Source organism: Mixophyes fleayi, chromosome 3, assembly GCF_038048845.1.
Source record: "Mixophyes fleayi isolate aMixFle1 chromosome 3, aMixFle1.hap1, whole genome shotgun sequence".
In the NCBI taxonomy this organism is placed as follows: domain Eukaryota; kingdom Metazoa; phylum Chordata; class Amphibia; order Anura; family Limnodynastidae; genus Mixophyes; species Mixophyes fleayi.
The window spans coordinates 44,476,653-44,489,672 of NC_134404.1; positions in this window are offsets into that span (position 1 = coordinate 44,476,653).

The following is a 13,020-nucleotide window of genomic DNA, read 5'->3' on the forward strand; positions in this document are numbered from 1 at the left end:
CCGTGCACTACAGTCTTTCATTCACATCCACTCACCTGTTCATGATTGTGACTGCCAGCTGATTCCTATCCGCTGCCTCCGTGCACTACAGGCTTCAACCTGCAACTCGTCTGTGTTTCATCATCGTGACTGTTTGGCTGATTCCTATCCGCTGCCTCCGTGCACTACAGTCTTCAACCTGCAACTCGTCTGTGTTTCATCATCGTGACTGCTAGCTGATTCCTATCCGCTGCCTCCGTGCACTACAGTCTTCAACCTGCAACCCGTCTGTGTTTCATCGTGACTGTTTAGCTGATTCCTATCCGCTGCCTCTGTGCGCTTCAGTCTTCAGTCCTTGTCAACTCTCCCGTGTTTCCTTGAGTCTGCTGCCACTATTGCTACCCGCTACTCTCCGTGATCAACTGTTCCAGTTCAACTCTGCTCTGGTGTCCCATCGTTACTGCACCTGCTGGTTGCTATTGGCTACCTCCGTGTTCCCGCAGAGACCCGCTGCTGTTACTTCTCAGCGCTACGCATCCATCTACTGCTGATCCGCTCTCCACGCCTTCCTGGGTTCCCTGCTGGTCTACCTACCTGTGCGCTGCACCTGCTAGACCACCGCTTCACCCATCCAGGGACTTTGCATCCTGCCGGCCTCCTGCCGTTCAGGTATCTCTGCACTTCTGTCTGACTGCCTTCTCCTGAACCACGGTATGCATACTTCCCATTGACTGTGCTGTGTATTGCATACCTTGCTGGACTGTGTTGGTTCTCCTCTGGAGTGTACTATCCGCTGAGTCTATTGCCATCATTGACTGTGTTATCTCATGCTGGATTACTTCAAGAGACTTTCTATATTGGCAGTGTTGTTCAGTCATTTATACATTTATATTGTGCATATTACTGTGGATCAAAGTCAAGGTGCCCGTGTATATATTGTGTTGCAGTCTCTCCCCGTGCACCTCCTCACATATATATTCAGTGGTACAACTTGCTAGTGGCAGACCACTGACCCCTGTTTCCAGTTTCACCTGCTCCAGTATCCTCTCACATAGCAGTGGTACAACTTGCTAACGCAGACCACTGACTCCCCGGATACCTCCATTTGGATTCCATTCCTTCACTCAGACAGCGGTACAACTTGCTATCCGCAGACCGCTGACTCTCATCACCTCCTCGTTTCTGTTGGACATTCCTCCTCACTATAGCAGTGGTACAACTTGCTACCGCAGACCACTGACTACCTTCACGTGTCCTTTGTCCATACAGTTCCTCGTGTATTACTACCTCCATATTGCCAGTGCTGCTAGTCATAGACTTTCCTGAGCATCTCATCATCTGCTATTTCCTGTTCCGTGATCACCCTGCTACCAGAGTACCATATTACCACCTATACTGCTCTGGTAAGCCTATCACCTGGTGATCCCTGGGTAAAGACTCCTAGTGCCCGTGACAGTAAGATCAGGCCATGACAGACCCAGATACGGAACCTACCGCTAAAGAGATGCTGCAGCATCTGGTCAGCCGTGTGGAGCAACAGGATGCTCGCCAACAGCTGTTACTTCAATGTTACCAATCATTAACCTCCCAAGGAACATCTGGACAGACTGTTACAGCTAATATTGAAGCTCCTGTGCTTTCCTCCGTTTCCCCAGTGCCATCCCAGGTGTCTACAGCTCCTACGCTTCACCTGCCTACTCCGTCAAAATATGACGGGGACCCCAAAACTTGTAGAGGTTTCCTTAACCAATGTTCAGTCCATTTTGAACTCCAACCTCAAAATTTTTCTACCCATCGTTCCAGAGTGGCCTATCTTATCTCATTGTTTTCGGGACAAGCCCTGGCTTGGGCCTCCCCCCTGTGGGAGAGAAACGATCCAATTCTACAAGATAGTGCCAAATTCATTTCCACGTTCCGAAGTGTGTTCGATGAACCAGGTCGTGTGACCTCCGCTGCTTCCAGCATTCTTCGTTTGCGACAAGGCTCCCATACAGTAGGACAGTATGTCATTCAATTTAGGATCTTAGCCTCTGAACTTCAGTGGAACACTGAAGCATTAGTTGCCGCCTTCTGGCAGGGGCTCTCCGATAAAATTAAAGATGCACTGACTACCCAAGAGCTTCCTTCGTCACTAGAAGATTTGATCTCTCTTTGCCATCGTGTAGATATGAGATTTCGTGAAAGAGAGTCTGAGAAAACAACAGCTGTCAAAGCACCTCTTCGTTTAAACCCTCAATTTCGTCCAGCTCCATCCTCTGTGATTCCCATGGAGATAGGACGTTCCAAATTATCTTCAGAGGAAAGGAAACGAAGAGTAAAGAATAGACTCTGTATCTATTGTGCTGATTCCACGCATATGCTCAGCTCTTGCCCTAAGAGATCGGGAAATGCCAGGCCCTAACTAGTTCTGGAGAGGTGAAGTTAGGGTCCCTGGAGTCCTCTCCATTGTCTATGAAATCTAAAGTCTGCGCTTTTGATGTTACGATTTCCTTTGCTACCAAATCCTTTGAGTCACAGGCATTGATTGATTCCGGAGCAGCAGGAAATTTCATTTCTAAATCACTAGTGAATCAATGGTCCCTACCAGTGATCACTTTAAAAACACCCATTACTGTGACGGCTATAGATGGATCACGCCTCATCAATGGTCTCATCACCCAGAGTACGTCTCCAGTAACCCTTCAGATTGGTGTACTACACCATGAAGAAATTTCGTTTTTAATTCTTCCAGTTACGACAAGTCCGATTGTCTTAGGCCTTCCATGGCTTCAGTGTCACTCTCCCCAGATTGACTGGCGCACCCCTCAAGTTACGTCTTGGGGGTCTGAATGTCACCATCGTTGTCTCTCTCAAGTTATTCCTCTTAAAGTACAGCGATCTTCCATCTCATCTTCCTCCCCGGGACTCCCTCCTCAGTATGCTTCATTTGCCGATGTGTTTGATAAAGCTCAGTCTGAACGTCTTCCTCCTCATCGTTCTTGGGATTGTCCGATCGACCTTCTACCTGGCAAGACTCCTCCCAGGGGTCGGGTCTATCCTCTCTCGTTACCTGAAACTCAAGCCACATCTGAGTACATACAGGAGAATCTCCAGCGTGGGTTCATTCGACCTTCCACCTCTCCCGCTGGAGCTGGGTTCTTCTTCGTCAAAAAGAAGGATGGATCATTACGCCCTTGTATAGATTTTCGTGGACTCAACGCCATTACTATCAAGAATCGGTATCCCATTCCGCTGATCACTGAGCTATTTGATCGCATCAAGGGAGCTCGGATATTTACTAAGTTGGATCTTCGTGGTGCTTACAATTTAATTAGAATCCGTTCCGGTGACGAATGGAAGACCGCGTTTAACACCAGAGATGGGCATTACGAATATTTAGTAATGCCCTTCGGGCTGTGTAATGCCCCCGCTGTTTTCCAGGGTTTCATCAATGAGATCTTTCGGGACTTATTATATGTATGTGTCGTTGTCTACCTAGACGACATATTGATCTTCTCACAGGACCTGCCTTCTCATCACCAACATGTGGCAGAGGTCCTCTCCAGACTACGGAAAAACTCGTTGTTCTGTAAATTGGAAAAATGTTCATTCGAGTTACCCCAGATTCCATTCTTGGGGTATATAGTTTCCGGAGTTGGCCTGAAGATGGATCCAGACAAAGTAAATGCTGTACTACATTGGCCTCAGCCAACTACTCTTCGTGCCATCCAGCGTTTTTTAGGTTTTGCCAATTACTATAGACGCTTCATTCAAGACTTTTCATCCATTGCATCTCCCATTGTGGCCCTAACTCGGAAAGGGGCTAATACTAAGCAATGGTCATCTGAGGCTCTCCAAGCCTTTCAAATCCTCAAAGAGGCCTTCTCATCTGCTCCCATTCTGCGACAGCCTGATGTGACACTCCCCTTCTTCCTAGAAGTAGATGCCTCTAATGTGGGCTTAGGAGCTATTCTCTCCCAACGCTCGGAGCAACAAAAATTACATCCTTGTGCCTTCTACTCTCGGGGTCTTCTGCCCGCAGAGAAAAATTATACTATCGGGGACAAGGAGTTGCTGGCCATCAAAGCTGCATTAGAGGAATGGAGATACTTGTTGGAAGGAGCTCGCCATCCGGTGACGATCTTCACGGATCATAAGAACTTGTCATATTTGCAATCTGCTCAATGCTTGAATCCTCGTCAAGCAAGATGGTCTCTTTTCTTTTCCCGTTTTGAATTAATTATAACCTTCAAACCAGCCGCTAAGAACAAGAAAGCTGACGCTCTATCTCGAGCTTTTGTGACGTCCTCTGATGTAGAAGAGGTTCCCAACCATGCTATTCTAGACCCCAAATGTATTTCTCTGGCTGCTTCATCCACCAAAATGCTACCATTTGGGAAGACCCTTGTGCCTCCTACTCTGAGGAGGAAAATCCTTTCGTGGTTCCATGCCTCTCGTTTTTCTGGACACGCCGGTGAACACAAGACCTTTGAGATTCTCTCTCGTAGTTACTGGTGGCCTTCAATGAGGAGAGACGTCAAAGAGTTTATTGCTTCCTGTGATTTATGTTCTCAGTTCAAATCCTCCCGCAGAACTCCAGCAGGGTTGCTGCGACCACTACCCATTCCGTCCAAGCCTTGGACCCATATTAGTATGGATTTCGTTACTGATTTGCCACCAAGTAAGAATCACAATACTATTTGGGTAGTGGTAGACAGATTTTCGAAGATGGCCCATTTCGTCCCTCTGTCCGGTTTACCTTCCTCGTCTACTCTGGCTGAACATTTCATTAAAGAAATCTTCCGCATCCATGGATGTCCGTCTGAGATTGTGTCGGATAGAGGAGTACAATTCGTTTCCAGATTCTGGCGGGCCCTTTGTAAAACCTTGGGCATACGATTAGCACTCTCATCGTCTTACCATCCGCAATCTAACGGACAAACGGAACGAGTCAATCAAGATCTTGAGACTTTTATTAGGATGTTCTCTTCAGCCAACCAAGACAACTGGGTAGAATTGCTCCCTTGGGCTGAATTCGCCCATAACAACATGTACCATGAGTCATCATCCAAAACTCCATTCTTTGTGGTCTACGGTCACCATCCGTCTTTTCCGGAATTTCCTGCCCTCCCGCCCACCCAAGTTCCTGCTGTGGAGACTGCTTGTCAAACCTTCAAAAATATCTGGTCTCAGGTCAAAACCTGTTTAAAGAAGACATCTAATAAATATAAGTCTTTCGCAGATAAGAAGAGGCGGGCTATTCCACCACTAAAAATTGGAGATCGTGTCTGGTTATCTACCAAAAATATTCGTTTGAAGGTTCCATCTATGAAATTCGCCCCTCGTTTTATTGGTCCATATAGGATCATTCAAGTTATCAATCCAGTATGTGTTAAACTTCTTCTTCCTAAGAATCTTCGGATTTCCAATGCCTTCCATGTGTCCTTGCTCAAACCTCTCATCATCAACCGTTTCTCGACTCCTCCCTCAGCACCGCAGCCAGTTCAAGTTCATCAGGAGGAGGATTTCGAGATTACTGAGGTATTGGATGCAAAAATTTCGCGAGGAGTCCTCCGTTTCCTCGTTCATTGGAAGGGCTTTGGTCCTGAAGAGCGTTCATGGATCAAAGCTGAAGATCTTAATGCTCCTGCCCTTCTGAAGAAGTTTTATTCCAAAAATCCGGACAAGCCCGGTTCCAGGCGTTCTGTGCCCACCTTTAAAAGGGGGGGTACTGTCACTCACCGGACTGTGAGTGCTTCTTCCCGGACATTTAGGAACCGTGGCTGTCCTCCATCCTGAGGGACTGCGCATGCGCAGCCCTTTCTATACCTCCAGTGTATGTTCCTTTAACTTAATTGGCAGATCAGGCAACCTCCCTATATTAAGCACCTGTGGTCATCACCACATTGCCTGATCTTGGAGTCTCATTCCCCATGAGTCTCTGAAGGTGTTCCTGTGTTTCCTCGTTTATTCAGCCCAGCTGATTCCTGTGGTTTCCAAACCACTTCTACCTCTGTGGTTTCCAAACCACTTCTACTACTGTGGTTCCCATACCACTTCTACCATCTACTGTATCATCGTGACTGTGAGCTGATTCCTATCCGCTGCCTCCGTGCACTACAGTCTTCTAACCACTTCAACTCTACCTTGTATCATTGGGACTGTTAGCTGATGCCTATCCGCTGCCTCCGTGCACTACAGTCTTTCATTCACATCCACTCACCTGTTCATGATTGTGACTGCCAGCTGATTCCTATCCGCTGCCTCCGTGCACTACAGGCTTCAACCTGCAACTCGTCTGTGTTTCATCATCGTGACTGTTTGGCTGATTCCTATCCGCTGCCTCCGTGCACTACAGTCTTCAACCTGCAACTCGTCTGTGTTTCATCATCGTGACTGCTAGCTGATTCCTATCCGCTGCCTCCGTGCACTACAGTCTTCAACCTGCAACCCGTCTGTGTTTCATCGTGACTGTTTAGCTGATTCCTATCCGCTGCCTCTGTGCGCTTCAGTCTTCAGTCCTTGTCAACTCTCCCGTGTTTCCTTGAGTCTGCTGCCACTATTGCTACCCGCTACTCTCCGTGATCAACTGTTCCAGTTCAACTCTGCTCTGGTGTCCCATCGTTACTGCACCTGCTGGTTGCTATTGGCTACCTCCGTGTTCCCGCAGAGACCCGCTGCTGTTACTTCTCAGCGCTACGCATCCATCTACTGCTGATCCGCTCTCCACGCCTTCCTGGGTTCCCTGCTGGTCTACCTACCTGTGCGCTGCACCTGCTAGACCACCGCTTCACCCATCCAGGGACTTTGCATCCTGCCGGCCTCCTGCCGTTCAGGTATCTCTGCACTTCTGTCTGACTGCCTTCTCCTGAACCACGGTATGCATACTTCCCATTGACTGTGCTGTGTATTGCATACCTTGCTGGACTGTGTTGGTTCTCCTCTGGAGTGTACTATCCGCTGAGTCTATTGCCATCATTGACTGTGTTATCTCATGCTGGATTACTTCAAGAGACTTTCTATATTGGCAGTGTTGTTCAGTCATTTATACATTTATATTGTGCATATTACTGTGGATCAAAGTCAAGGTGCCCGTGTATATATTGTGTTGCAGTCTCTCCCCGTGCACCTCCTCACATATATATTCAGTGGTACAACTTGCTAGTGGCAGACCACTGACCCCTGTTTCCAGTTTCACCTGCTCCAGTATCCTCTCACATAGCAGTGGTACAACTTGCTAACGCAGACCACTGACTCCCCGGATACCTCCATTTGGATTCCATTCCTTCACTCAGACAGCGGTACAACTTGCTATCCGCAGACCGCTGACTCTCATCACCTCCTCGTTTCTGTTGGACATTCCTCCTCACTATAGCAGTGGTACAACTTGCTACCGCAGACCACTGACTACCTTCACGTGTCCTTTGTCCATACAGTTCCTCGTGTATTACTACCTCCATATTGCCAGTGCTGCTAGTCATAGACTTTCCTGAGCATCTCATCATCTGCTATTTCCTGTTCCGTGATCACCCTGCTACCAGAGTACCATATTACCACCTATACTGCTCTGGTAAGCCTATCACCTGGTGATCCCTGGGTAAAGACTCCTAGTGCCCGTGACATGGAGGCTGTAGTGCACGGAGGCAGCGGATAGGAATCAGCTAACAGTCACGATGGTGAACACAGGCGAGTTGCAAGCTGGAGACTGTAGTGCACGGAGGCAGCGGATAGGAATCAGCTAACAGTCACGATGGTGAACACAGGCGAGTTGCAAGCTGGAGACTGTAGTGCACGGAGGCAGCGGATAGGAATCAGCTAACAGTCACGATGGTGAACACAGACGAGTTACCAGCTGGAGACTGTAGTGCACGGAGGCAGCGGATAGGAATCAGCTCACCGACTTGATGATGAACAGGTGAGTGGATGTGGAGAGAAGGCTGTAGTGCACGGAGGCAGCGGGTAGGAATCAGCAAACAGTCACAATGGAATATGATAGCGTTGAAGTGGTATAGAAGACTGTAGTGCACGGAGGCAGCGGATAGGAATCAGCAAACAGTCACGATGATACAGTTGATGGTAGAAGTGGTATGGCAACCACAGTAGTAGAAGTGGTTTGGAAACCACAGAGGTAGAAGTGGTTTGGAAACCACAGGAATCAGCAGCGCTGAATACACGAGGAAACATAGGAACACCTTCAGAGACTCATGGGGAATGAGACTCCAAGATCAGGCAACGTGGTGTTGACCACAGGTGCTTAATATAGGGAGTGTTGCCTGATCTGCCAATTGAGTTAAAGGGACATACACTGAAGTATAGGAAAGGGCTGCGCATGCGCAGACCCTCAGGATGGAGGACGGCCACGGTTCCTAAATGTCCGAGAAGAGGCACTCACGGTCCGGTGAGTGACAGGCTTACAATCTTATTCGAATCAAGAAAGGGGATGAATGGAAGATTGCTTTCAATACCCAGTCGGGACATTATGAATATCTCGTGATGCCATTCAGGTTATGCAACGCTCCGGCGGTTTTCCAGGACCTGATCAACGATGTCTTACGAGAGTTCCTGGGTAAAACAGTAGTTGTGTATCTGGATGATATTTTAATCTACTCTGAGTCTTTACTTCAGCACCGTCAGCATGTTCACCAGGGTCTGCTGAAATTACGGGAACATCACCTATATGCAAAAAGGGAGAAATGCGAATTTGAGGTGGCCACTGTGTCATTCCTAGGATATATCATCTCCTCATCAGGATTCGCAGTGGACCCTGCCAAAGTTCGAGAAATCCAGGATTGGGTCCTCCCTACTAATCTGAAGGCGATCCAGAGGTTCCTCTGATTTGCAAATTATTACCGTAGGTTTATTGATTCTTTTTCCTCGTTAGTGGCTCCTATCACTGCCCTCACTCGAAAGGGAGCTAACCCAGCAAAGTGGCCTTCGGAGGCATTGGCAAGTTTCTCGGCACTCAAGGCTGCTTTCATTTCTGCTCCAGTGCTGAGACATCCTGATCCGCAACTTCCGTTCATTGTAGAGATGGACGCTTCAGATATCGGTGCTGGCGCCATCCTTTCTCAGAAAGACCCAAAAAGCAAAAAAATTACATCCTTGTGCATTTTTTTCTAAGAAATTTTTGTCTGCCGAATGTAATTATGATGTCGGCAATCATGAATTGTTGGCCATTAAGTTGGCACTGGAGGAATGGTGACATTGGTTAGAAGGAGCTACTCATACCATCACCATCTTCACGGACCATAAAAACCTCCGAAACATCCAGACCGCTAAAACCCTGAATCCTAGGCAGGCCCGCTGGGCCTTATTTTTCACCAGATTTAACTTCCTTATTACATTCCGTCCAGGTTCTAAAAATACTAAGGCCGATTCCTTGTCTCGAAGTTTTTTGGCCCGTAATCCTCAGTCTCCTGACCCGTTGCCTATTCTTCCTACAACTACTGTTCATCTTGGACTCACCCAGGATCTAGGAGCAACTATCCGGCGTTTCCAGAGAATCGCTCGAGTTCAGACACCGGTCAAGAAATTATTTGTCCCAGTACATTTAAGGAAATCTGTTCTCATTGAAGGCCACAACAACCGTTCTGCTGGCCATCCGGGAATCCGTAGGACTATTGAAGTTCTTTCTCGTTGTTTGTGGTGGCCCACTCTGTCAGACGATGTGGAGAATTATGTTCGGGCTTGTCCTGAGTGTGCTAAAAACAAAGCGGATAGGAATCGTCCTTCTGGGCTATTGTTACCCTTGCCGGCGCCGAGCAGGCCTTGGACTTATTTGTCGATGGATTTCATTGTCGACCTAACAGTATCCGCAGGACATAACACCATGCTGGTAGTTGTCGATCGGTTCAGTAAGATGGCACATTTTATATCTTTGCCCAAGTTGCCGGATGCCAGGACCCTGGCCACCTTGTTTTTGATGCATATTTTTCGTCTTCATGGGACTCCTGAAGATATCGTATCAGATCGAGGATCCCAGTTTATTGCCCGGTTTTGGAAAGCCTTTTGTAATTCCATCGGGATCTCTATCAGTCTGTCCTCAGCGTATCATCCCCAGTCGAATGGACAGACAGAGAGGACGAACCAAGCTCTGGAACAGTTTCTGCGCATCTATGTGTCTAAATTCCACGACAACTAGTCCTCTCTCTTGCCCTGGGCAGAATTCGCGTACAATAATTCTTGCCATTCCACTATTCATACATCCCCGTTTTTCTGCAACTTCGGGTTTCACCCAAAATCCAACTCATTTTCTACTACTGTTCCCTGTGGGGATTCCGGAACGCCTGCTTTTACGGCCAGGTTAAGGTCCGTCTGGAAAAAGGTGCACGTTGCACTAGGTCAAGCTTCCCGAAAATCCAAGATCTTCGCTGACCGTCACCGTAGACCTTGTTCATTGAAAGTGGGAGATCAGGTTTGGTTATCCACACGGAACATCAAGTTGCGGCAACCTTGTAGGAAGCTGGGGCCTTGATACATTGGACCGTTTCCAATTGAGAAGAAAATTAATCCAGTGGCATTTAGATTAAAACTACCCGCTTCCTTAAAAATACCTGCGACCTTTCATTGTTCGCTTCTGAAGAAAGTCGCTGCTCCCAGCAAGTTTAATCGGTCTCTCTCTAACAGGCCCAGGTCTCTGATGGTGAACGGAGACCACGAATATATTATTGAAAAAAATCCTTGACTCAAGGAAAGTTCAAGGTCGAGTGCAATTCCTCGTACATTGGAAGGGTTATGGCCCTGAGGAGCGATCTTGGATACCACAGAAGTGTCTCCACGCTAAGAAACTCCTTAGCGGAATTTTTTAAGAGATTTCCTTCCAAAGCTGGAAGTCGGGGTCCCTTGACCCCTCCTCAAGGAAGGGGGGGGTACTGTTAGAGATCACGGCGGCCGCGGGTGCCGCCGCGACTCTTCCTGCTTCTCTGGGGATGCCCCGTCTGTTGCTACGGCAACCGGGGCATCACTTCCGGTTTCAGTGTCCCGGTTGCCTGGGCAACAACCGGGATGCAGGGGAGCTTCTGGCGCCGCGCTCTGCCAGCTGTCAAACAGCCGGGTGCGTGCGCATAGCGGGAATTTGAGTCAGCCATGCAAGGCTGTTGTGGATCAGTCAATCAGGGCTGATTAAGGAGTTAGGTTACCGCTGGCACTCTGTTATTTCCATTGGCTGCAGGATCTGCATTTTTATTATGCTGCAGCTGAGGACACATTCTGGACTGTGTCCTGATTGGCCATCAGTACTATTTAAGGCAGTGAGGACTTAGCCTCACTGCCGGTTATAGCGTTCTGTCCTCAGTCCTGCTGCCTGCTTGTGCTATCTGTTTTGGTTCCTGCTACCTTGGATTTGACTACCCGTGTTTTGACCCCTGCTTGTTATTGGACCTGTGACCCTTATCTTCTGACCTCGACCTTTTGCTTGGACTTCGGATTTTGCTTCTCTGCCTGTGTGTTTGACCCTTCGCTTGTCTTTGGATATTGCATCTGTGCTTGTGACCCTTTGACCTAGGATTCTTCTTAATTACAGTCCGCCAATCACTCCACTTCTGGGAACTCCTTTAAGTCAGTATACGTTACTCGACCCTCGGTCGGCCCGCAGCCCAGTCTGTCCCCACCACTAGGGGATCCAGCGAACACCGGGCCTTCAGAGTAGTTCCCGAGTTTCACTGTACTGACTTGGGAGTTCCTAACACACAGGACTGAAAGGATTCCCCACTGTGCAAGAGTGAAATACATCCCCCCTCCTTTTCCAATGTCATGGCTTGTGCAATATGCTTGGATGGCTTTGCACTGTTCCTCCATCCTCTGAAGCATGTACAGGGTGGAATTCCACCTAGTTACCACCTCTTGCTTAAGTTGGTGGCAGGGCAAGTTAAACTGCTCTTGGAGCTGCTGTAACCTCCTACATGCTGTGGCTGAATGCCTGAAATGGCCTGAAATTTTACGGGCCACCGAAAGCATCTCCTGCACCTCACGGTTATTTCGTAGGAAGCTCTGCACCACCAAGTTGATGGTGTGAGCAAAACAGGGAATATGTTGGAAATCACCCAGCTGTAAGGCTCACACTATATTGTTGGCGTTATCAGAAATGACATACCCTGGGGAGAGTCCGAGTGGTATAAGCCATGCATCAATCACATCTCTCAGTTTGCGTAACAAACTGTCAGCCGTATGCCTGTTAGTGAAGCCGGTGATACAAAGAGTGGCCTGCCTGTGACAAATGTTACGTAGTGGTGTATATGCTGCTTCTGTTCCTGCTGGTGTAGGTGAATGACTAACCCAGTGGGCTGTCACAGTCATATAGTCTTTGGTTTGGCCACTTCCACTTGTCCACATATCTGTGGTTAAGTGGACAGTGGGCAGAATAGCATTTTTCAGCGCAATCTCTACATTTTTACACACTTTTTGGTGTAGTTGTGGAATTGCTTTACGGGAGAAATGGTGTCGCGATAGAATTCTGTAACGCGGACACAAAACCTCAATTAACTGTGAAAAACCAGCTGCGTTTATTGTGGAGATTGGACGCAGATCTAACACTAACATTGCAGCCATGGTGTCTGTGATTCGCTTGGCGACTGGGTGACTGCTGTCATATTTGCTTCCCCTCGCAAATGATTGCTTCACAGTTAATTGCTGAAATGTAGGACTGCTCATTTTCTTGACCTGCCTCTGGGATGACGATTCAGCCCCAGCAGCAGCAACAGCAGCAGCAGCAGTGGGACTAACGCTTTCTTCAGAGGAATCAATAATAGTGCAGGAGTCATCCAGCCTTAAGTGGGATGCCGGGCTAACTCCGAGCGCTACTGAGGATATTGATGAGGATGGTGTGGTGTGTGAATTTTGTAGCCGTCGGGATGTCGGTGAGCGGAGGGTCTAAGCTGATGATGGAGTGCTTGTATTTTTTTCCCAACACTTTGCAATGAACTCTCGTTAAATGGCGTAACATAGACGATGTTCCAAGATGGTTAAGGTCCCTCCCTCGACTGACTGTGGCTTGACATACACTACAAATGGCTATACAATTGTTGTCTGGATTTGGGTAGAAATAATTCCACACATAAGAAGTGG